The sequence below is a fragment of the Microcebus murinus genome, chromosome 11 (genome assembly GCF_040939455.1).
Source record: "Microcebus murinus isolate Inina chromosome 11, M.murinus_Inina_mat1.0, whole genome shotgun sequence".
Taxonomy (NCBI): Eukaryota; Metazoa; Chordata; class Mammalia; order Primates; family Cheirogaleidae; genus Microcebus; species Microcebus murinus.
Genome location: NC_134114.1, coordinates 78,612,421 through 78,639,579, shown reverse-complemented (window position 1 = coordinate 78,639,579; position 27,159 = coordinate 78,612,421).

Here is a 27,159-nt window from a genome sequence, read left to right as displayed (position 1 = left end):
AGTATGTAAAATGCCCAAGTCTAAAAATCATAGGCATTCCAGAGGGAGAAGAGAAAAAAATAAAAAGTTTGGAAAAATTATTTGAGTAAATAATTGAGGAAACTTCCCTACTCTTGCTAGAGATTTAGACATTCAAATACAAGAAGCTCAAAGAACACCTGTGATAGTCATTGCCAAAAGGTCATCACCAAAGCATATAGTCATCAGGCTATTTAAAGTCAATATGAAGGAAAGAATTCTAAGGTAAGCAAGAAAAACAAAACCATAAAATAACTTAAAAAGGAAAACCTACTAATAGCAGACTTCTCAGCAGAAACTATATAAGCAAAAAGGGATTGTAGACCTATCTTTACTCTTCTTAAACAAAATAATTGTCAACAAGGAATTTTGTATCCTGAAAAACTAAATTTGAAAAATGAAGGAGAAATAAAGTCTTTCCCAGACAAGAAAACCCCAAAGGAATTTGTCACCACTAGATTGACCCTAAAAGAAATCCTTAAAAAAAAAAAAAAAATCAACACTCATTGCTATAAAAACATTTAAAAGTAAAGATCTCTCAACTCATAAAAGTGTGGCATGATGCAGAATACAAATCATCTAGGTAACAATAATAAGATGACTGGAACAGTATCTCATATGTTAATATTAAACTTGAATGTAAATGGATTAAGGTTCCACTTAAAATATATAGATTTGTGGAATGGATGAAAAAAATATAACTCAAATATTGGCTGTCTTCAAGAGACCCACAAAATTCATAAAGATTCTTATAGACTGAAAATAAAGGGGTAGAAAAGTATTCCAGACAAATGGAACTCAAAAACAGCCAGGAGTAGCCATTCTTATATCAGATAAAACAGATTTTAAATCAGCAACCGTGAAAAGAGACAAAGAATGTCATTATATAATGATAAAAAATCCAACAAGAAGATTTAAAAATACTAAAAATATATGCATCTAACACTGGAGCTTTCAGATTCATAAAACAAATACTACTAGATCTAAGGAAAGAGATAGAGAGCAACATAATACTAGTGGGGGACTTCAACACTCCACTGAGAGCACTAGACAGATCACTGAGGCAGAAAATCAACAAAGAAACACTAGACTTAAACTGCACTCTAGAAGAAATCGACCTAACAGACATTCACAGAACATTCTATTCACATCAGCACATGGAACATGCACCAAAATAGACCATATGAAAGGCCATAAAACATGTCTCAATAAATTTTCACATTTGGTATCATATTGAATATTTTCTCAGAGCACAGCAGAAAAATCTTTGGAATAAATTCCAAGAGGAAATCTCAAAGCTATACAAATACATGGAAATTAAACAATCTATTCTTGAATCAACTTTGGGTCCATGATGAAATCAAGATGCAGATTTAAATTTTTTTTTGAAATCAAATAGCAGTGACACAAGTTATCAAAACCTCTGCGATACGTAAAAAACAGTGCAAAGAGGGAGATTTATACAGCTAAGTGCCTACATCAAAAAGACAGAAAGATCACAAATTGACACAGCTCAAAGAACTTGAGAACCATGAACAAACCAAACCCAAATCTCACAGAAGAAAAAAATAGCAAAGATCAGAATAGAACTAAATGAAATTGAAACAAAAAATGCAAAGGTTCAATAAAACTAAAAGTTGGTTCTTCAAAAAAATTAACAAAATTCATAGACCACTAGCTAGATTAACTGAGAAAAGAAGAGAAAGGGTTCAAATAAGCTCATTGGGAAATGAAAAGAAGACACTGTAACTCATACCACAGAAATATAAAAGATCACCTGAGACTACTATGGACACCTCTATGCAAACAAACTAAAAAAATCTAGAGGAAATGGATAAATTCCTGGAAGGGAACAAATTCACAGGTTGAATAAGGAAGAAATAGAAATCCTGAACAGACCAATAATGAGTGGTGAGTTTGAATCAGTAATTAAAAAAAATATCTTCCAGCAATAACAACAAAAATTGCCCAGGACCAGATGGATCCATAGCCAAAGTCTACGAAACATTTAAAAAAAACCTGACACCAATCTTACTGAACCTTTTCCAAAAGATTGAGAAAGAAAGAATTCTTCCAAATTCATTCTAGGAAGCCAGTATCACCCTGATATCAAAGCTAGGAATGGCCACAACACAAAAGAAAACTACAGAACAATATCTCTAATGAATATAGATGCAAAACTCTTGAACAAAATATTAACAAACCAAATCCAACAGCACATCAAAAAGATAATTTTTCATGATCACATGGGTTTCATCCCACAGATACAGATATAGTTCACCAGATATAGTTCAACTATATCTGTAAACAGATATAGTTCACAAGTCAATAAATGTGATTCACCACATAAGCAGAATTAACAACAAAAATCATATGATCATTGCAATAGATGTAGAAGAAGCATTCAGTAAAATCTAGTATCCTTCATGATAAAAACACTCAAAAAATTAGTTATACAAGGAACATACCTCAAAATAATAAAAGCCACATATGACAACTCCACAGCCAACGTTATACCAAATGGAGAAAGGATGAAAGTATCACTATTCCCCCTAAGAACTGGAACAAGACAAGGATGCCCACTTTCATCACTTCTATTCAACATAGTACTGGGTATCCTAGCCAGAGCAATGAGGAAGAGAAAGAAATAAAGAGCATCCAAATTGGAAATAATGAGGTCAAATTTGTTTGTTTTGTCAATGGTATAATCCTGTACTTGGAAAACTATAAAGACTACTCTAAAAGCCTCTTAAATGTAATAAGTGTATTCAATAAAGTATCAGATTACAAAGTCAACATATGCAAATTAGTAACATTTCTATACACCAATAATGACCAAGCTGAGAACCAAATAAAGGACTCAATCTCATATACTATGGCTGCAAAAAACAAACAAACAAAAACAAAAAAACAACCTAGGAATATACTTAACCAAAGAAGTGAAAGATCTGTACAATTAGAACTACAAAACACTAAATGAAAACAATTAAAATGACATAAACAAATGAAAAAACAACCCATGCTTATGAGTTGAAAGAATCAACTTTGTGAAAATGACCATAATTCCCAAAGTAATCTATAGATTCAATACAATCTCTAATAAATATCAATGTCATTTTCCATAGGATTAGAAAAAACAATCTTAAAACTTATATGGAAAAACAAAAGAGCCCAAACTGTCAAAGCATTACTAAGTAAAAAAAAAAAAAATACTCTTGAGTCATCACATTACCAACTTCAAATTATACTAAAGGACTATAATAATGATAACAGAATGGTACGGGTATAAAAGTAGACACATAAACAATGGAACGCATAAAAAACCCAGAAATAAAGCCAAATATCTGCAACCAGCTGATCTTTGACAAAACAGACAAAAGCATATATTGGAGAAATGACACCCTATTTGATAAATAGTGCTGGGAAAATTAGATAGCCACATATAGAAAAATGAAACTAGATCCCCTCTCTATCTCTGTGTACAAAAATTAACTTGAGATGCATTAAAAACTTAAATGTAAGACCTATTATAATAAAAATTCTAAGAGAAAAACAAGGAAAAGCTATTCTGGACAATGGTCTAGGCACACAATTCATGACTAGACTCCAAAAACAAATGCACCAAAACCAAAAATAAATAACTGGAACTTTATTAAACTAAAAAATTTCTGCATAGCACAAGAAACAATCAACAGTAAATAGACAACCTGTAGAATGAGAAAACTATTCAGAAATTGTACATCTGAGAAAGGACTAGTATCCAGAATCTATAAGAAACTCACAAATCACTAAGAAAAAATCCAAATAATCCCATTAAAAAGTGGGCTGACCGTCTATACACAAAGCATAAAAGCCTCTTGTCCCCCCCACAAATGGGGGAAGATGGGAAACCAAAAGCTTAGGAAGGTAAAAGGATCAATAATAAATGAGCACCTCAAAAAGTCAAAAAGTTCATTAAATATCATACCAAGAAAGACTCATTCCCTGATTGGGCACTGAACTCAGGCTGTTGAGGTAAAAGCACAGAATTTTAAATATTAGACCACAAGGTGAACTGACTTTTGTTGCTGTACACTCAGGGGAAGCTATTCTTGTAGAGGCAGCATACAAAGAATTTTCATTTTTTATTTCAGATATTGCTCTTTAATTTTGTCAAGAGAATTTTTAAGGATATTATGTGTCCCTTCCTTTAATCTAATTCCCCTATTAACACAAATAAGGCAATTGTTTAGAATAAGAGATCATTAAATTTCATTTTAAAAAATTTAGCAGTCTTTCTAATTTAAAATATCAATCTCTTGGTCATTTATTTTCAATGATGTACTTATTCCAAAGTGACTTTACCTAATAGCCTCTTCAGAGAAGAAGCAATCCTGAAGATTCCTTCATTCTCCCAGAAATAGGATAAGATACAAAGATTGAGATAACAAAAGCCCATTATGACTGAGACTTTATAACTCACACTCCTAAGAGCTTACATATTCAGAACAACAACAACAACAAAATCTCCACTTCCAGCCATTTTTATGCAGGCCACTGAACACAACTCAAAAATTACATCCCTGAGATGGTGGAGACCAAGAGGGAGGGCTCCCATGTGGTCATAAGATAAGCTCTCAAGAATATAAAACAAGGCAAGAGCAAATTTTATCCAGTACCCTTCTTTATGACAGAACAACAAAGCAAAACTATTTCTGGGAGGAAAAGTATTACACAATATGAATTGATATCATAAAAGACCAAAACTACACCAGAATCACTGTACAAAGACTTGTCATTCAAATCCGTTTCTCCCATGATTCTAAACAGAAACAGTGATTTTTAGTATCTCCTCAACTGGATTGCACAGAGAGAGAGGCTAGGAGCCTGGCTGGTAAGAAATGCTTACTCTTTCTGCTAGCTTTGTCCGGTTCCTGGTTTCTTTTTGCTGCAACTTTCCTGAAGAACAGAGTGCCTTTCGTCATCCTGCTCACAGTGCTAAACTCTAAGGAACAAAGTTTCCTGGCCCCATAAAGATTTGCTGAAAACTTACTGACAGTTTGAGTAATAGGAGGAAAAAGATAAAAATTTATTTAACGTGCATACATGAGAAGCCTTAGGATGTAGATTCTGCTATATAATTTCTAAGGTAACCACTAGGTTACCACAAATGGTCTGGGAAACCATTTGTTTCCTAAACAAATAGGAAAACATGATAAAAAAAAAATAATTCATTCCAAAGAAAGAAGAAAACAAAATCTTGAGACACATATCTTAGTATCTTGTTTTTCTTTTCCTCCAAAGTAGGACTTATTATTTCAGTCCTACCTACACATTTCACTCCTGCTTATAAAGCTATTTATAACATAGTAATTAATATATTTAAAGTATCTTGCAAGGTAATTGGAGAAATAATGCATATAGAAAAATAACTATAATGCAAGGCATAATATATTAGATGTGTTTCCATCAGTGGTTTTTCTCATGTACTGTTTGAGACCAGTGGTATTCTGTACAAAAAAATGGTGAGGTTAAAGGTAATCTCTTGCCTTGAGCCACAGTTCTTTTTGCAACAAATGCTTAGGTCAGTCTAGAAGGTGAAATTTTCATCTTTAAAACTGCCTCCAAGTTAACTACATAACTAATGAAATCATTGCCCACCAGGATAGCCTCAAATTTTGCTGCATAGCCTAATCATAAACTTTAATACAGCTTTCTTTTCTTTTTATCACATTTTCACATTTATTTACTGTCACACATATCAGTAGTCAACGTCTTACTGATCTTGATTATCTTATCCTCTCTCTGAAACTAAATCTGAAATGACATAAGGTCAGTTGAATTTTCAATTTCAGTTGCAAAGTTGCTCACAGGAACCTTAAAAAAAACACATGAAACTTTCAGAGCAAATCAGATCAAGAAAAACTTCACTGGAACTGCTGCTAGTAAAAATTCATTTATAAAGATATCTCTCTAGACTAAGGATATTTACATATATATTATTTTATTTTCCAAGGGCTACATCATACTTTATGAAATTACCCTCAGATCTCACAGTATCAATAAACCCCCAATTAAATGAATTCTGAAATGTTTTTATCTTGGTAATTATTTGTTACCAATAGTAAATGAGCCAATATTTATTAAGCATTATGTCTCCATACCACAAGAAACACTTTTTTTTATATTTTTATATTTATTTTTATGGCACTATAAAGTTGATTTCATTGATATCATCAATTTATAGATGAGGAAATTAGGGTATAGAAATGGTAAACAGGTAATTTTGACTTCTGAATATATACTAGAATGAAATTCAAACCTAGACAGTCTGAGTCCATGGTAGAGATTATTTTACTTGTCATTTAATTAACTAAAATATAAAGACTAACATATTTGTCAACCAGAAAATAGTATTAGAAATTGTCAAATAAAGATAAATTTTAATGCTAGAGAATGTGATGTACCTAAAATAAAAACCAAATTGTTGCTTCGTGTTATAGAAATTCAGTTAAATAGAAAAAAACTAACAAGATTGAAAACACATAAAAATTAGTTTTTCAATATAAAGCAAGAAACTAAATTTTAAAGCTATTCTTCAAGTATTTTCTAGATCACTGGTTTTGAAGGTACAACTGAGTAAAGTTTTTGATAAGTCACTAGATTGGCATGCAATACATTCACTACGTTAAAAATGAAAATAAATAGAAATTCAAGGAATAATTTAAAGGACAAGAAATCACTTCAATCACTGTGAACCCTAGAATGCATGGAGATAAGTGAAAAACAGGAGTACAGGAATTAGAGATAACAGTAACTTGGAGATCCAGGTGCAGCTCCAGGCATTACTGGCCTACCTAATAATCATCATGATCAATGATGATTTCATGATCAATGAAAATAATGATAAAAATGAATACTATTACTATAGATAACAACTCACTGTCTTTTTCACCTCAGCCTAATATAAAAGGATGACGTTTTGAGTAATCATTTTAAAATTTAGTCTATAAAATTATGTTTACATTACTGGAAAAGTTCACCAATGTGTAACTACAAGTGAGAAAGCCTGTTTTCTAGACAATTTCTCTGAATCAGTGAAAAAATAAACCTATTTGAAATAGTAACAAAACCTGTACTCTTCCCCCTCCAAAAATCTCTGTTATTCTCCTTTTTCTTCTCTCCTGCTTGAGAGGTCAGGAAGACAATCATGTTTTATCTATTCTCTGTGATCTCTGTGATATTTGTCTTTAAATATCTGCAGAAGTGGAAGACTTCAATATGGTTCCATCTCTGAAAAGAGAAAAGATACCTTTTATCTGATCAAATGCATAACCTAAGTATAAAGAAAAGGAAAAAGATACAATGATTCCTACTGGTTTTGAGTCCAAATCATTCATACAGACAAAAAGTATTAAACATTTATGTAATTTGGAGATTATTTAAGCTGAAGTTTTGATATTACAAATGAGAAAAATGAGCCTCTCAGAGATCAAGTAATTACTGATTGGAAATTGTTGTTTCTGAATGGTTAGTGAGAAATCAAGATTATTGTTAATTGGGTAGAAAGTCTGGAAATAGGTCTCCTGAATTCTAGTCAATAATTTTCTATTTTTACCCATTTATCCTAGTTACTAATAACATAAACATAAAGCTATGGGCTAATTTTCAAAATAACTCAAGTTAATATATAGATCTGTGCATATACTATATAATGATACCATAATTTCTAAATTGGACACTTTGTAATTCATCCACTGTGATTTGAATTCATAAATGAAAAAAATTACTATGCATAATAAATGCTATGTAATAAATATTTATTAAATGAATGGAGGCATTGTGTACCAAAGGCATTTAGTAGTGCTGTCTGTGATATATGGAGAAATTTGGAATCATCAAGATTTTATAAAATGTGAATTAAAGATAAATGTTCTGACAACAGAATATCTTAACATAAATAGAGTAAGAACCTTCACAAAATTCAGAAAAAACATATTTTTGAAAAAAATTGCAATTTGTCTTAGTTGAGAATTAAAAGTTAAACTATAATGTTTTGAACCACTTGTTTAGTATAATTGATGATTTAAAAAACTTTCAATGTAGATATATATGTGGTCTGTGGTTTACATATATTTTGACTGTATAGAAATAATGTCAGTTAAATATAGTCTATTATAGCCTTTTAATTTAAAATAATCCACAATTATAGATTTGTTCATAATTCTAATTGTACTTTTTAGTAATTAAGATATAACAGGTTCCAAAATATATCTCCTATTTGAATCATCACAAAATAATTGAATGATAAAACTACATTTTAAAATTTACTTTTAGTTTTCCGTTACTTGATATAATACTTAATCTCTAATGTACTTCAGTTTTCCTGCCACAAATTTTTTCCATATATTTAAAATAAGTAAATCAAATTCCATATAAGATTGTGGTTAACAGATTCTTTTACTTCCTACTGAAATACTTACTAAAGAAAATAATAAGATGGAAATTTAAATATATTTGAAACTAGGACGATCCATAAAAATCATCATGATACCAGGTGGATTTTCTGCCTTCCAAGAAATGATAAGGAAAAAGAAAGATATTTAGTCTCTATCCATATTTTAAGTGATTGACAGAAAGCACAATATCTCCCATAGTGTGCAGGATTTTGATTTTATAAAAATCATATATATTTACTCCAAATGATGAAGTGCCTTTATACTTAATTTCCTTTTTTTAAACTAAAAAATAACTAATAAAAGATCTTTACATGAAAAAAGAGGCAAAGGGCATAGACAGATGATCATCTGAACAGAAATACAAATTTCTAGCAAATATGAAATATTTAACTTGCTAATATTAGAACAATCCAAAATTAAGGCAACAAGAAGATAACTCATTAGGGGCTTGCTGTTCTTGTTGTGAAAGTGCTCTTGTTAAAGAAGGCATGGTGAAACACATAGGTTTATATGCTGATGCTGCAATTCTAAAATATTATTGTCTTCTGGAAAACAATTATACAATCTATATCAAGAATTTTGAACTAGATATACTATTTTTGACCCCATAACTTCTGTTCAATAATTGATTTGAAAGAGTTGTTTAAAGAAACTGAAAGAAAATGATATTTTAGGATTTTTCTATAGTGTTGGGCAAAATGATCTATATGCATTCACCAAAAAAATAAATAAAAAAGAATGTTTTAATAAGCTGTTATATAATTAGTAAAATTAATATTTTCTGATATTTTTTTGGCATTAGTGAATTTATAAATGAAAGTAGAGCAGTATTTCAGAACAGACACTATTTAAAATTAAACATTTCTTTATAAATATTTAGACAAAAGAATGATAACATTGCTTTTCTATTCAAAACTTTGTAGGTAAGTGTATTCTGTGGGTAATTTCACTTTTACACTTATCTAATTGATTATAACAGGGATTCGTATGGTTTGCTATAAAAAAGTTAATAAAATTAACAGTACAAGAGTTACAGAAACAATGGAACAGCCATGAAAATTAAATCAATTATAATAAATCCACAAATTTTATCTCATAAATATAATTACATAGAGAACATATCAACATCATTTTTATGATAATGAAGTCTTTAACATGATTCACTATAAATACAACTGGAGAACTGAATAGATAAATACTGCTTTTGTGTATAAAGAGTTTGTATATATTTTTATCCTAAACATTGACAAAGACATATTAAGGCATTATTTTACACAAAATGTCCATAGGATTTATGCTTTCCTATATAAAATGAAAGCAAACAAAAGAGAAGAAAGAGAAAATAATAGGAGCATAAGAAAGATAAAGCATAAAACAAGGTGTCAGAAATAGGAAAAAACATATCTAGATAGAAACTGAAAATGTGTTTACATTGAAATGGCATCTGATTAGTCCTTAGGTTGCTCTTCCTATCTATATAACTATAATCTCGAAGAAAACAAAAAAGTGAAGAATCATGCCAAGAAAATTTAAGTCTTAGGAAAATTAAATGCCAGATATGTTTTTGTATGAAATAACTAATCATATACATTATGGGACACAACTGGCAATTATAATCAGATACTAAAGACTTTTTACTATTTGCAAATAACATGCCAGTCTAATTCATTTTTTTGTTGTTTAGTGTTAATTTTTAGTGTCTTCAAAAGTGTTGGTAGTAAGAATATGCTACCTTTTAAATCAGAACAAAACAATTCAGTAAGGGTAAATTTGCCCTGTGGGACTTGGTGCAAAAAGCGGATAAGCGGATAATATTGCTTAAATCATACTAAATCTAAGCCTGATTTCTCATTTGCAGAGTAGAAAGATGCTCAATATTAGTTAACACTGAGAAGACCTCTGGACACCTAATTCTAGTAAAGACTGTAGAAAATTTGGGAAAGTACTATTGGTATTGTTTTTCTTGTTTTTCTATTCTTACAGTTGGTTTTGGTTTTGCTTTTAACTTCTAATACTTGCCGTGACAGATAATAATCATTTAATAATTCCTTTGTAAATAAATAAATACAAGTCATATATTTTATAGAAACAATGAACTCTTAGAAGTCCTCACAATCTCATAAATTCACACAAAACATATAAGATTAGGCTGTAATATTTAATACTTACCTTGCAATTAATTAGGGATGATACTGAAAGGTTGAGTTTCCATAGAAAAATATTTATTAATCTTATAAATCAGAGTATATAAACTCTCATGAAAAAAATATATTGTCATAATATTAAAACCATTTGTAATGCTTCTGAAATTTTTACTAGAAAAGATATAAAGAAAAAATTTGGCATTTATTAAATCTATATAGTTACTTTTGATTACATAAAACTTATTTTCATTTCTATATAGCCAAACTAGAATACCAAAATAACATTTTTAATATAATATTTTTCTTTTTTGTTAGTGTGAGAATGTTTTACTCTTCTGTAACATCAATTATTTGAGTGTTCAATAAAATAAAATTTGTTACTGCTTTTTCCCTTTTCAATTATGTTAAATTTATTATTTAGAAGCTCCAACTTGTGTTATTATCAGAAATCTTCCAAGCATTTTAAAAGTACCACATATGCTGACCCAATAAATAACTATTATTTGTTCAAAATATCTTAAATGTTTATTTATAATTTTTATGTCAAAAGTAGCCAACATAAAGAGTCATAAAATCCCGGGTATATCTGGCTATCTAGCTAGGTAGGTAGTTTCCCATAAAGTAGAATTTAATTTGATCAATTCATCATCACTTAGGCTTTGGTTCCCAGCATTTCCCCATACATTTGATCTTGTCATTACTACAGAACTGATCAGAATTGAGTATGCCAACATATGCGAATGAAGTCACAAGAGACTTACCTTTAAAAATAGGTATTTCCATTTACTACAATGAGAATTGTAAGAGCTACATAAACTGGTCTATGTCTCTTGACAAAGGAAACTCATGAGAATAATACCTAGTGAGCTTGCAAACAGAATGTGGAGAATTCTTAATGAATCAAATGTTCAATAATACTAGGCCATGATACTTTTGGATTAATACTCACAAGGAGGTAATCCAGCCTGGAGAGAGAAAGAATGTTGCTTTCTTAGGTGAGTACATAACTTTTTTATTAATCTTTATTAGATTATATTGAGTCTCCCATTAGACATATGTCCTGCTCATTTGCCTTGTAAGTTCCTCAGATAGTCTTCTCAAACTCAAATCCATCTTTACAAAACTGGAATATAACAATGATTTTACTGTGGTAGCCTATCTATCTATCTATCTATCTATCTATCTATCTATCTATCTATCTATCTATCCATCCATCCATCCTACAATGGGTTCATAAATGTTAACCGCCTGAATTCTTCTGCATATCATATCCTCTTTTAGGATTTACAATTCTATTTAAATATTATAGACTCTGAAGTCTTAAAGAACACACTTTTAGATTCTGTATGCCAAAATTTCCAAAGTATATTAAATAATATAACATTTTGGGGTCATATATTTAATAAATAGAGCAGAGCAATAGCCTGCTGTTTAGATTTGCCTCAGGTATGTGTTTTTTAAGTAACATATTTGCTAATATTTGAAAATTAGAAGATTTAACATAAATTTAAAATATTCATTTTCTCTTGCAAAAGGCTGATTGGCAATATTGGATCCCAATCAAGCATGACAAGGATCCTATTTAGCTGTATATTAGCCACTTCTTTCAAAAAGAGAATAAGGAGAATACACCTCCATGTCCACCAGTGTTCCCAGTACACCTAATTCTATAGTATCTATCCAGACTCACTCATTTATGTTACCTGCCTAGCAAGTGTGTTTGCTACAATGGTAATTTAACAATTTCAGATAATAAAGTTTTTCAAAGCACACAATTTGTGAAACAATACAGTAGATAATCCCTAAAATTTCTTAAAGCACTAAATATCTATGAATCCATAAAGTTTGAGATTTTTTTGAATTGGAAATTGTGGCATACTTTCTAAGTAGAATATGTGTTCATTTTTCCTAGACTACAAAGCCTGGCTGATTTTCTGTTCATAAAAACAGTGATATAATTTTCACTAAAAAATAAAAAAAAAAATGAAGGAAATCAGTAGTGAGGCTAAAGTAAAATACACTGTGCAATGACTGAGGATCCCAAAGTAACAGCCCAAGACGACTTCTTAGCCTTCTTTTGTCAAAGAGGTTCTGCTAGTCTCATTAAGCACTTTGTTCTTGGCTTCAGAGGGTAGTGGTAAATTATCAATGTGGACATGGGTACCCAGAGTCTTATGTGTTACTTAACCATTTTGAGATCAGAGGTCTCAAGTGTGAAAGTCGCATGCTTTACTTTGTGCTTCATTCTTGTTTATGACCCAGACTTAAGGGACTTTGAGAATCCTAGAAATGTTAACTAAAATATATGCCATATCTGACAGCATAAAGAAATCCAAAATAACAGTAATAATAATGTAAATGTGCAAAAAACCTACATGTATAAAAATCACTTATTAAATCAAACTATGAGTTAGGCTAATGGGTTTGATTTATTTTCTTCTTTTCTTACCTCCAACTAAAATTTCTTAAAAATCACTTAAATGTTACAGGATTCATTTGTTCGCTGTCATAGAAAATGTTACCCTAAGGTCTGGTGCGGTGGCTCATGCTTGTAATCCTAGCACTCTGGGAAGCCAAGGCAGGAGGATCGCTCAAGGTCAGGAGTTCAAAACCAGCCTGAGCAAGAGCGAGATCCTATCTCTACTAAAAATAGAAAGAAATTACTTGGACAGCTAAAAATATATAGAAAAAATTAGCCGGGCATGGTGGTGCATGCCGGTAGTCCCAGCTACTGGGGAGGCTGAGGCAGAAGGACAATTTGGGCCCAGGAGTTTGAGGTTGCTGTGAGCTAGGCTGATGCCACGGCACTTAGACCAGGCAACAGAGTGAGACTCTGTCTCAAAATAAAATAAAAACAAAACAAAACAAACAACAACAACAAAAATAGAAAATGTTACCCTAATCATGGAAATACTTTTCATAGTTTAGCAGCTGAGAAATGAGAAAAGGCAGAATAAAAGCTGACAAAAGACCTGTTGTGTATGCTTGGAGTAAACCTAACAATTGGGTTTACATTCCTTTAATCATTCTTTCTTCTTTCTCTGTCACCCTTTTTCCTTCCTTTCTCTCTTTTTTGTTCCCTCCATTCTTTCCTTCCTTCTTTATCTTTTTGTCTTGTCTTTTTCTTTTTCACACTAGTTCAGACTAGATGGTTCCTGCATGCCAATGTTGGTTTTGAGGAGTGACAGTGAGATTGTGTCTTATAGACTTTTAAGAAAGTATTAGACGTGGCTCATTCTGGGCAGGCCATCTGCTGCACATGTCATCTGGGATTCAGATGTGTTTCCTCATTTTATCCTTGGCTGTCATAAATGAAACAAAATTGTTTTTAGGGATTTAAATATTCTACAGGGATGTCCCGTACCCATGAATGACCCAGAAACCTTAGGTTTTCTATAATATTGTTGAGTGTTAACTGCTAGACTGGTAACTTTGAGTTACTGTTAAGGGTAAAGAAAGGAGGCAGAAATATACTTGCCTCATATATTTCCAAGAATAGGATGATAGTTAATTTAGATAGCGGTATTGGTCAATTTAACAACTTGGTTTGAATTATCACTTTTGAAAAAAGTTTATTACTTTCAGTATAATTGTGTTGTAAATTTAGAATAAAAAATGTAAACAAAAAATATAAACTTTTTCTGAGTTATGTAGATAATTACTAAAAAATAGTAGGATTGTTATCAGCCATAACTATGCATGACACAAGGTTATATATAATAGGGGGACATTATGGAATGATAGAGATGGTTACTTACCTACCATGATATCAATTAATTGTTTCACTTATTTAATTATAGTTAAAAACTGAGTATATAATTATTGCTATTTAAAATTGGACTCATTTTCCAATACTGGTGCTGAACTTCACCAAATAGTAATATATGAGATCCTATGCAACACAAACAAATGTGTATAATTGATGAAAGGCAATGAGGCTGGCTTGCCATAAAAATAATTAGGATATGATTATTTTCAAACAGTTGCTTTTGAAACAAAAGAACATATTACACTCAGCAATCATAAATCGGTATTTCAAACTGAGGTTAAATTTTCTTCATAGACTCTAAAATGAAATCCCAAATGATATTTTAAAATTTAATTTACATGCTCTTGTTAAATATTTTAATAACATTTATTATATTTATTTTAATGGAGTTGAAAGTATACAAATGATTCTTTGTCTTATTCGAACTTCAATTGTGAATACAGTTATATTAATATATAGTGTATAAAAGAAAATATAGTTTAAACATGCTTTTAAATTTGTTTTTATTAAGCTAAAAATCATATAACAAAATTAACTATTTTAAAGTGAATAATACAGTGGTACTTAATATAGTTAGTTATGCAAACACCACTTCTATCTACTTCTGTTATGGACTGAATTGTGTTTACTCAAAATTCAAATTTTGAAGACCTGAACCCTAATGTCACTGTATTTGGAGACAGAGCCTTTAAATACATAATTAAGTTTAAATAAAGTTATAACTATGGGGCCCTCATCCAATTGGGTTAAATTGCTCATAGGAAAGGGAAGAGGCACCAAGGAGTGTGTGTGCATTTGAGGACATAGTGAGAAGGCAGTCTTTTGCCTGTCAAAAAGAGAGATCTCAAGAGAAATCAACCCTGTTGGCATCTTGATCTTGAATTTCCAGCCTCCAAAACTGTGATAAAATAAATTTATGTTGTTTAAGTAATCCAGTCTGTGGTACTGTTATGTCAGCACTAGCAAACTAATATAAATTCCAAATATTTTCATCATCCCAAAATGGATTACTCCATGATTAGCCCCTTAGCACATTAAACAGTTATTCTCCATTCCCTCTTAGTCCCTGACAATCATTGGTCTGCTTTCTTTCTACGTGGACTTGACTATTCTATTATAGACATTTCATACAACGTGAAATACTATGTGTGATATTTTGTGTCTGGCTTCTTTCAATTATGAAGTTTCCAAAGTTCACCCACGTCGTAGCATGTATTGGGAAACTTTATGAATTGAATTGTGCTGCCCAAAAAGATGTTGAAGTCTTTATCTCCAGTGCCTCAGAATGTGGCTTTATTTGAACATAGGGTCATAGCAGATGTAATTAGTTTAGATGAGATTACAGTGGGGTAAAGTGACTGGTGTCCTTTTAAGAAGACAATGTGAAGACACGAGAGAATGTCATGAGACAATAGAGGTGAAAATTGGAGTTATGCAGTTGCTAGTTAAGGAACAAGGATTGTTAGCAACCCCTTAAGCTAAGAGAAAGGCATGGAGGAGCCTAGCCCTGCCGACAGATCGTTATCAGACTTCTAGCTTCTAGGATGATTAGAGAATAAATTCCTGATGTATTAGGCCCCCTAGTTGGTAATACTTTGTTATAGCAGCATTAGGAAGCAAATACAGATTTTTGTACTGTGAAGTAGGGTGTTGCCAGAACAAATACCTAAAAATATAGCAGTGGCTTTGGAATTAGGTAATGGCTGGTAGCTGGAAGAATTTTAAGCCATGTGACAGAAAAAGCCTAGATTTTCTTAAAAAGGCTATTTATAGAAATGTAGATGTTAAAGGTGAATCCAGTAAGGTCTCCGAAAGAAAAGAGGAACCTGTAGAGAAAGCTTATCATCTTAGAAAATACATATATCATATGAAGAGGTTATTGCTAGAAATACAATGTTAAAAGTGCTTTTATTGAGGTCTCAGATAGAATGAAGAGCATGCTATTAGCAACCGCAGAAATGATCCTTGTTATAAAGTGGCAGAGAACTTGGGTGAATTACCATCTCCTGTTTGTAAAAACTAGAACTTGTAACTGATGAACTTGGATGTTGACCTGAGGTGAAGGGTAGAAGGCATGGCCTGCTTTCCCCTTATAAAAATGTGAGAGGAAACAGATAAATTGAGGAATAAACTTCAAAGCAAAAATTAACCAGCACTTTATAATTTAAAAAGTTATCAACCTATCCAGATAGCTTGTTCTGTAGACAGGGCCAAAGATAAACATTCTCATACATATGATTTGCAAATATGTTCTTTCTGTCTGCAGGTTGCCTTTTCACTATCTTGAAAATGTCATTTGATGCAGAAAGTGGTTTTAATTTTGGTGAAGATCATTTTATTTATTTTTTGTTTGCTTATATTTTCAATGTTATATCAAAGAATCCATTACTAATTCCAAGGTAATGAAGATTTCCTCCTATATTTTCTTTTAAGAGTTTTATGGTTTTTGTTCTTATATTTAGGCCATTGATCAATTTTGAGTGAATTTTTGTGTATGTATACACTTAATTTTTGTATATATAAAATGACGATAAACTTCATTGTTTTGCGTTAGGTTATCCAGTTTTTGAACCACCGTTTTTTGAAGAAAGCATTCTTTGCCTATTAAATGGATGTGGCACACTTGCTGAGAATCAATTTGCCATAGATGTATGGGTTTATTTTTCAGTTCTATTCCATTGATCAATGTGTCTATCCTCATGCCAATACACACTGTTTTGATTTCTGTAACTTGCAGTAAATTTTTAAATCCAGAATTGTGAGTCATTCAACTCATTTTTTTCCATATTGTTTTGGATATTTGGAGCCTTTTGAAATGCCATATGAATTTAATGATTGAATTTTTCATTTCTGAAAAAAGGGCATTGGAATTTTGATAGAGATCACACTGAATTTGGAGATTGATTTGGGTAATATTTTATCAATACGAAATTTTTCAATGACGAAATAGCAGTATATTTACATTTACTTATATATATTTTTTATTTCATTCTGCAATGTGCATGTTTTTTACCTCATTGGTTAATTTAACTTATTCCTAAGTATTTTGTTCTTTTGGATGCTACTGGACATAGATTTTTCCTTAATTCCATTTCTGTATTGTTCATTTCATTGCTGGTGTACATAGACAGAAAAAATTTATGTGTTGACCTTGTATCTTATAACATTGCTGAATTTTTAATTAGCTCGCTGTTTGTTTTTTTGTGGAATCTTCAGGATTTTTTATATATAGGATAATGCCATCTGCAGATAAAGATATGTTTATTTCTTCCTTTCCAATTTTGATACTTTTTTATTTCTTTTCCAATGCTTAATTTCTCTAGCTTGAACTTCTATTACAACGTGAAATAGCAGTGGTGAAATTGGGCATCATTGTATTTTTCCTAATCTTAGGGTGAAAGCATTCTTTCACCATTGAGTATGTTGTTAACTATGAGTTTTTCATAAATTTCTATGTTGAGGAAGTTTTCTTTTATTCCTAGTTTTCTGAGTAGTTTTATCATTAAACGGTATTGGATTTTGTCACTGCTTTTACTGTATCAGTGGAGATGGAGATGATAGCATGTTTTATTTTTTTCTTTTTCATCTTTTTAAATTGATGTGGTATATTACATTGATTAACATTCTGAGAGCCTGTTCAGAGGTTACAGTAGGAGAATGCAACAACTCAACAACTCACATGACCTTCACCAGAAATAGCCCTTCTTTATCAAGTAAAGTCATCTTCTTTGACTAAGCATGCAGCTTCAGTAGTGAAGCATATGGAATAGTGAGGGAGGAAAGGAAAACCCACGTAGCCAGTCTGATCAGCCTGATCAACCTTAGCGATCAATGGGATAGCAAATGTCACAGCCAGATTGCCCTCACAACTCAGATTTAGTTTCTTATGTTGAACCACCTTGTATTCCTAGGATAAATTCCACAGATAATGGTATACAATCTTTTGAATATGCTATTTGATTCAGTTGGCTAGTATTTTGATGAAGATTTTATATATATATTTATAAGGGATGTTGATCTGTAGTTTTCTTTGTGGTATCCATGTCTGCCTTTGCAAAGTATCTAGATAATATTGGCTTAGTACAATGAGTTAGGAAGTAGTCCTTGCTTCCCTATTTTTTGAAATAGTTTGAAAAGAATTGGTTTTAATTCTTCTTTAAATATTTGGTAGAATTCACAAATAAAGTCCTGGACTTTCTTTTATGATAGTTTTTTTTTTTATTATTACTTTTTCAATCTGTTTTATTTTAGATCTTTTCAGATTTCTACTTCTTTTGAGCCATTTTTGATAATTCTTGAGTTTCTAGGGATTTGCTAATTTCATTTAGGTTATATAGTTTGTTGGCATATGATTATTCATAATCCTTTTTATTTCTGTTAGATTGGTAATAATGTCTTCAGTTTCATTTCTGATTTTAGTTATTTGTATCTTCTCTCCTCTTTTTTTTATAATCTGTCTAGCTAAATGTTTGTCATTTTTGTTGACATTTCCAAAGAACCAAATTTCAGTTTCATTTTCTCTATTGCTTTTTCCTATTTTTTTATCTTTAGTCTTTATTTTTTTCTTCTGTCTTTTAGTTTTGGGTTTAGTTTATTCTTCTTTTTCTAGTTTCTTAAGGTGTAGAGTTAGGTTATTGATTTGAGATCTTTTATCTTTTAAATATAGACATTTACAGCTATAAATGCCCCTCTATGCCCTGATTTTGTTGCATCCTATAAGTTCTACTATGCTACTTTATTAATATTCTCATTTGTCTGTATTTTCAAAATTTCCTTGTGATTTCTTCTTTGACTTAATTTTTAAGAGTGTGCTGTTAATTTCGATATCTGTGATTTTTTTCCTTATCTTATTGATTTCTAGCTTTATTCAATTGTTATTGGAGATGATGCCTTGTATAATTTCAATATCTTAAAAATTTAAAGAAACATCTTTTTGTAGCCTAATATATAGTCTATCCTAGTGAAGGTTCTATGTATACTTGAGAAAAATGAGTATTCTCTTGTTGGGTGGAATATTCTATAAATGTTCATAGGCTCACATAGTTAACTATGCCAATAGTATTATATTTTCTTAATTATCTTCTCTCTTTATGTTGTATCCATTTTTTTTTTATAGTGAGCACTGAAGTTTCCAACTGTTGCTGTAGAAATTTATATTTCTCCCTGCAGGATATTTCAATGTTTGCTTCATATATATGAGGTCTCTCTTTCTCTCTTTTTTAGTGCATATATGTTTATAATTGTTACACACTTGTCCCTTGGATTCCATGGAGGACTGATTATAGGGCTCCCTGTAGATACCAAAATCTGAGGATGCTCAAGTCCCTTATATAAAGAGGTGTAGTATTTGCTCATAACCTATGCACATCATCCAATATACTTTAAATCATCTCCAGATTGCTTTTAATACCTAATACAGTATATAGTCTAAATAGTTGTTATACTTTATGTTTTGTGTTCTTTTCATTGTTGTTTTGTTACTTTTTATTGTTTGTTTTTCCAAGTATATTAGGTCCATGGTTGGCTCAATCAGCAGATGCAAAACTCATGAAATACAGAGGGCAGACAATATATTCTTAATGAGTTTACCATTTAATATGTATATAATATTCTCCCATCCAATTTTAACCAAGCCTGACTCTGCTTAGTTTCCAAGATCAGATGAGATCGGGCACATTCAGGGTGGTATGGCCATAGATGAATATTCTTATTTGTCTCTTACAAAAGCTGAAATTAAAGTCTGTGGTTTCAGATATAAATACAGCCATCCCACCTTCCTTTTGGTTACTATCTGTATGAAATATCTTTTTCCATCCTTTCATTTTTAACCTTTTTGTGTCTTTTGATCTAAAGTGGATGTCTTATAGATAGATAGCATGTAGCTGGATTTTTAAAATCCATTTTGCCTCTGCTTTTAGATTGAAGAGTTTAATCCTTTTACATTTAAAGTTACTACTGATGTGAGGACTTCTGGCATTTTGCTAATTTTTTTCTGTCTTACTCCATTTATTCTTCATTTCCTTCATTATGGCCTGTTTTTGTGTTTAGTTTTGTACTGTACTGCTTGATTTTGTTCTCATTTCCTTTTGTGCCTATTTTTTTCAAATTTTTTTAATGATCACCATTGTGATTGAAATTAACATCCTAAAATTATAATAATCTAGATTTAATTGATACCACCTTATCTTCAATAGCATAAAAATTTACATTCTTCCTCTGAAGCTTTGTCCTTCCTCTTTGTTGAAGTTTTCATAAATTACATTTTATCCACTGTGTGTACCCATCAACATAGTTTTACAGTTATTTTATGTATTTTTCTTTTAAATTTTATAAAAAATAAGAATGAAGTTGAAAATAAAAAAATGCAAGAACTTTGGATTTCATATTTACTTTTGTAGATACATTACCAGAATTTATCGCCCCTACTTCTGGGTCTCTCACTATTTATATGTTAGTATGCTTAATCGTTTCTCACAGGTGCCTGAGGTTCTGTTCAGTTTTTTCATTTTCTTTACTTTCTGATGCTCAACGATCTGTCTTCAAGTTTACTGAATCTTTTATCTGTCTACTCAAATCCACTATTGAAACACTTCAGCAAGTGTTTTTAAGTTATTTTATTTAAGTCATTTAAGTCATTGTATTTAAGTCTTGAGTTCTTTACAACTCGAGAATGTTTTTTCCTTTCTTAATATAATTTCTACCTCTTCACTGATATTTTCTATCTGTTCATATATCATTCTCCTAATATCCTCTTGTTCTTTGAGCATATTGAAGATGGTTTAAAGTAAGTCAAAGCAGTAAGACTGGTGTCTATACTTTTCAGGAATAACTTCTGTTGAGTTATTCTGTGAATGTGCTAAACTTTCTTGTTTCTTTAGATATTTTGTAATATTTTTGTTGAATACTGGTCATTTTGAATATTATAATGTAGTAATTCAGGAAATATGATTCTTTCCCTTCCTTAGGATTTATTTTTATTGCTGTAGCTGTTTGTTTAGTGACTTTCTAAACAATTTTTGTAAGTTCTGAATTACTTGTCATATATGTTCTCTGAAGTCCCTGTTCCTTTAGCTTGTATTCAACTAGTGTTTTGATAGTTATTTCCTTGAACTGGGGGGTTGAGAGAGTAAAGAATCAGAAGGAAAGAAAAGAGAGAAAGGAAGGAAGGAAATACAGAAGGATGGGTTAAAGAAATAAAGAACCTCTCTTCTAAGCATTTTTGCAGATTAGCTTTCTGCTGGGACATTCCCTCGATGCTTAGGCCATTTACAACTCTGCCTAGCTCTTTCTTCTTTTGTCCAATGTGGAGGTCACTTTAGCAGCTTCTCAGTTCTTTCTGAGCATGTCTTCTTTCTAAATTTCCCTGTGCGCTTGGACATTACTGAATATACTTATTTACAAGCACTTTCCACAACTTTTCTTCAGACGCTTTTTGTGCTCTGTTGTTCACCTTGATTGCAAACTTTTGCCCCAAGTGGCTCAGGTTTGTTTTCTTACACTGTTTTTGAGGAATGCTCAAAACTTTTCTGTCCTAACTGTGTTCCGAGTTAGGCAAAGAAAAGAAAAGCGCCTTGTGTCAGTTCTTCAGGGAGCACTCACACATGTTACAACAGATGAAGAGAATTCTTGGTAAGAATGCTGTTCCCTCCAGAACCAAGAACCAGGTTCCCACACTTGGGATGTGGGCTGTTGCGTTCAGTATTACCACATGGGCAATAGAGGTAGGGAAAGGGCAAACAAAATTATTACAAATTTTTACCACTTTAAATTGCCTTTTTCTTGATTTGGTGCTCGTTTCATTGCTGTAAACTTTGGACTGTCTTCCAGACATCAGACAAAGATGACTCTCACTGCCTGAATTTTCAACGTTTGTGTAAAGAGATAGGCCCTTAGACCCACCTACTCTTGATTTTTGCTATGCCCCTTTAAGTAAGGTTTTTAAATGGACATCCATTTATTTCTAAAAAGACAACTAAGACTCCATTCTTTACAAATTCCTACCAGTGTAAACATTTTAAAGGCATGTCTTATTTATATTTTTTCTTTTATTTTGAAAGGCAATCACAATAACTAGGTCACCAAAGTACTGTCAGATATTTCCACTTTACCAGTACCAGCATATATTTTGTTACAAATTTTCCTTAATAATCATGCTAACAACCACTGTTCCTCTCTTTTTTGTTTTTAAATAGGGACATGAAAACATGAAAAATGTTTATGATTCGATTAAAAGAGAATTGTCTAGAAATGAAACCACCATGCTCTTATTCAGTGTTTCTAAACTAAAATCTCTGAACTCTGGTCTCAGAGGTGAAAAGCTAATTATATTCATTCTACCATTATCATTTCTCTTCCCTGGGCTTGACTACAAATGTAACACCCCCTCAGCGACTCTTAATTAGATAGCAATATAAAAACACATTTTGAATCAGTAGTATTTTTATTTCTAACATGAACTTCTCAATTTGGGCAAATATAATTATTAGAAATAATGGTATGCTCCCTCAAAGAACTCTTTCTGTCTCTCTCTCTTGCATGTGTACACATGTATATGTATGAACATATATATAACTTCACACATATATACGCAGACTCATATATACATGTTTGTGCATGTACATGTGTGTGTACTCGTGTATAAATTAGGCTTAAAATAAAAAATAGTCAATGTTGTTATTCTGGATTAAAATATAAATATCAATGTTGTCTATTTTCCCCAAGGATCTTTATTTATTATGCTTGAAGATGTGCACTAGTCTTTTAATCGATAATCTAGTTTAAAAATATGGTCTTATTGAATTATGAATAGAAAATACAAGAATGTGAAAATTATCATAATCACTTCATTAAAATAATTTTTATGGGTAGTTACCAATAAAGTAGACACAAACGAAATGCAAGAATTGTATAGTTTAAAAAAATGCATGTCACTAAAATCAATACTTATTCAGCATCACTAAAAATTTGAAACAAATTTATTTAACATAGTCCTGCACTTTATATTTTATGTGACAAAATTATAATTTCATAATTTAGTTTTTAGCATATTATATGATAAGAATAGATTAATATAGAAATAGCTAGATATATATTATACTCTACTAAATATTTACATAGTTTTTATATAAGTATAGTATGTAAGTAACCTAGTATTTGATTGATTTCAAAAAATTTCATCTGAGAACTGAACAAACTAAACTACAAATAAGTTGTACAAAACGAGTTTTTCTGGCTGTGTGCTAACAATGTAAATATGAAAAAAAACCAACTTGTATCAATTAAAAATAGGTTACCCTATGCTTTTAAGACATAATCTGAGGCCTTTTTCCTGTTCAAGTAATTTAAAATGTTTATAAATATATTTATAAAATCAAGGCACATCAAATGACTTACCCAACTGAAACTCAATTTTCACTAAATCCAAAGAGTATAATCGCATTTCTCCATAATTATCTATGCAGATACTTAAGAAAAATCCTGGTGGAGCCTTTTAGGGCAAACAGAAAGAGATTTAGATTGCCATGTCTTCCATTTACTTTCTATGTGAAAGAGTAGCTAACTTCACTTCACCACATCTCGGTATCCTTATCCGTCATATTAGAGGGACAGTCATCACACAAGGATGCTGTAAGGATCAAAATGAGGTACCATAAAGTGTCTGACACATGGAAGAAGCTTAATAAATGTTAATTCAACATGTTGGGTTTAATGTAATGAATAAGAACAGATTCTCAAAACTCAAAGAAATCTGAATAGTGTATATATAATGTTTCCTAATTTAAAAAATACTGAATGTACAGATATCTGTATTTAAGTATATGCCTAGCTAATTGTAGAGAAATGTCTTAATCCTACTCTAGAAGGTCTTTCCTCAGAAGTGCATAGCCTACATGGAAAATGCCAGAACTTAGTTTTTAATAGATGTAAGGCACCACTAGAATTAAAAATATTATAGACCTATGAGATTCAATGTTTAAACAATATTTGCATATTTAAATATTCATGCTTAATAAAACATTTAATTTGGTCAGTGCACAAGTTCTTTCCATATACCTATTTCTAATCTGAATTCCATCCTATTCCTTTCGTACTTCAAATCATTGAGTACATAGTAGGGAGGGGAAATTAGAGAAGGATGAATGGGTTTAGGATATTTATTTATATGTGATTATGTTTAGTTAATTATAAATCTACTTTATTTCCTATAAAGAATCAAAGAAGCATACAAGAAAAGCATAGAGAATTGGTTGCTGATGGGATAATGTGTGAAGCTATAGAGTCCTCAGTTTTTTTTTGCTTGCCTTGCTTTTCGTGTGTCTGGTCATTCTTTGACCAAGAGCACACCAAGGACTGAGAACAGACAACTGCCAACCCAACAGTACCAGGCTAGTTTTTCCAAAGGGCTTTTTATTGGCCCTATCAGTTAATCTTAATTCCTCAAAGCAAACTGGGCATTTCTGAAAATATGTCATTCCAATCAAAAGGCTTGGTAAAATATCGTGTCTCCAATTCTGTCCTGTTATAAAGGAAAATAAATTCTTATTGAACTTATCCAAATAACTATATTGCATAAAACAGGGATACTACAAATAGTTTCCAAATTGCAAAGAAATGAAGTAGAGAGAAAAATAAAAGCTCAAATAGCTCACAAAAATGTACTTTTTCAATTTTTTGTATGCTATAAATAATAGCTCAAAAGAAGGAAAAAAGTTGTTTGACTTCTGAAAAACAAAATACAAAAAGAATCAAAAATATTTCAAAGAAAAAGTCATAAAAAATTAGTTCATTTCTATGTAATTACTTTTTGTTCTCCTTGAGATTGAGTTAGCAATCCTCATAAATGCATCAGCATTTTAATTAAAGTCTTGGAAGTTTTCCTAGTTCAAATGGTATGATCTCCAAAGCTATCAGTTTCACCTGCATTTTAAAGTACCTGTCAGAGTACTTTTCATAAATTTTCTTGAAGAACCAAATTTTGGACTGTAGCCAGTCAAAAACTGCTTTTTTGAAAAGAATCAAAGAATCAAAATAATTATCTGTACATGACAAAAGTCTTAGAATAGCCATGGTTAAAGAGACAATTGACAAAGAAATATGACTTTTGGTGCACATAAAAATTTAACAAAACCATAATAATTACTGACATATCAGAATTTTAGAAATCTTATACAATTTGGGGGCACATATCAATAACATGTTTATATAAATATAACCCAGAGAAAGTTAAATATGTTTAACAATGCTTCCTGTATGGTTTTAACATTCCAAATAATCCAATTCTGTCTCTGTTGGACTTTTAGTGCCTCTAATATTAAAAAAGTTAGTCTGAGGTCAAAAAGACTGATTATAGAATTTTGATTTTGTGAAGTTTGTGAAATATCAAATGTTTAAAATACTTGTCACAAAACAGGATCACATGTGACAAAAGTCATTTATTCACCCAAAGTGATAATTCAAAGATTTTATAAAGCAGAAACTTTACTATTTAAGAGAAGACTCGGTTCCTCAGTCATAAGACTAAACACAAACTGAAAGACAAAGTAATAAAGAAGCAGACTGAATCTGTCTTTCTCCTCTTTTTTTTTTCTTTTTTTTGCAGTTTACTCAGAAGATGAACAAAAAATCTTGAACTATCTCAATTAATGTTATGTGAAATCTTGTTTGGAAGAAGACTAAATTTTTTTTGTTTTTTTTTTGAGACAGAGTCTCACTTTGTTGTCCAGGCTAGAGTGAGTGCCGTGGCGTCAGCCTAGCTCACAGCAACCTCAAACTCCTGGGCTCAAGCGATCTTCCTGCCTCAGCCTCCCGAGTAGCTGGGACTACAGGCATGCGCCACCATGCCCGGCTAATTTTTTATATATATATCAGTTGGCCAATTAATTTCTTTCTATTTATAGTAGAGACGAGGTCTCGCTCTTGCTCAGGCTGGTTTTGAACTCCTGACCTTGAGCAATCCGCCCGCCTCGGCCTCCCAAGAGCTAGGATTACAGGCGTGAGCCACAGCGCCCGGCCGAGTCCTCAGTTTTTTAAGAAGAAAATTAATACACTGTGATTCTAAAGTATCAATTGATGGATTTACTGATGCTTGTAACTGCTTAGCTTTTAAGTCTAAACTGAGATTCCTTATAAAAATTCCAGTGAAGCCAGTTAAAAAAAAAAAAGGAACGCCTATATGGCCAATAACCATTATTGTTACACTTTATGCAAATAATCAGGCCAAGTATGGATCCTGTGAATTATGAGTTTTTCCACCATGATGGTTAGAAAGAGGAACTATTTCTAATTCTGTATCTGATTCATAATTGTTCCCTTTAATAAATCAGGTGCTTCTTAGTAATGTCTACTTTCCTACTGTATATAAACAAATCATTATTAGCTGATGCCTTGAAGGAGACCTTACTGAGATTCTGGAGTTACAGTTTCTATCTGTGTATCTCACACATTGCTCCGTGGACTTGTGCTACCATGGCTTCTCTTGAATCACAGCTCCGTCTCCTTAACTCTTGAGATCATCATACTTAACTTGGGTTGCCCCAACCTGCACTGGGGCTTGGAAACTCTTTTCAGGTAGTAAGTTGAGATAATTTTAGGAATTTCCTTTTTAGTTTCCTGTCTCCTTGAAATCACTATCTTTCATTGCTTGATAACCAATGAGTTGGAAACCATTGTATCACATATTGGTCTAATTTTTACTTTTTGTTTTTTCAGGTAGTCGGATAAATTTGGTTTCTGTTATTCTAACTTGATTCAAAACAGAAGTCCAAAATTTTTTGTTTCTCTTTCTAGAATA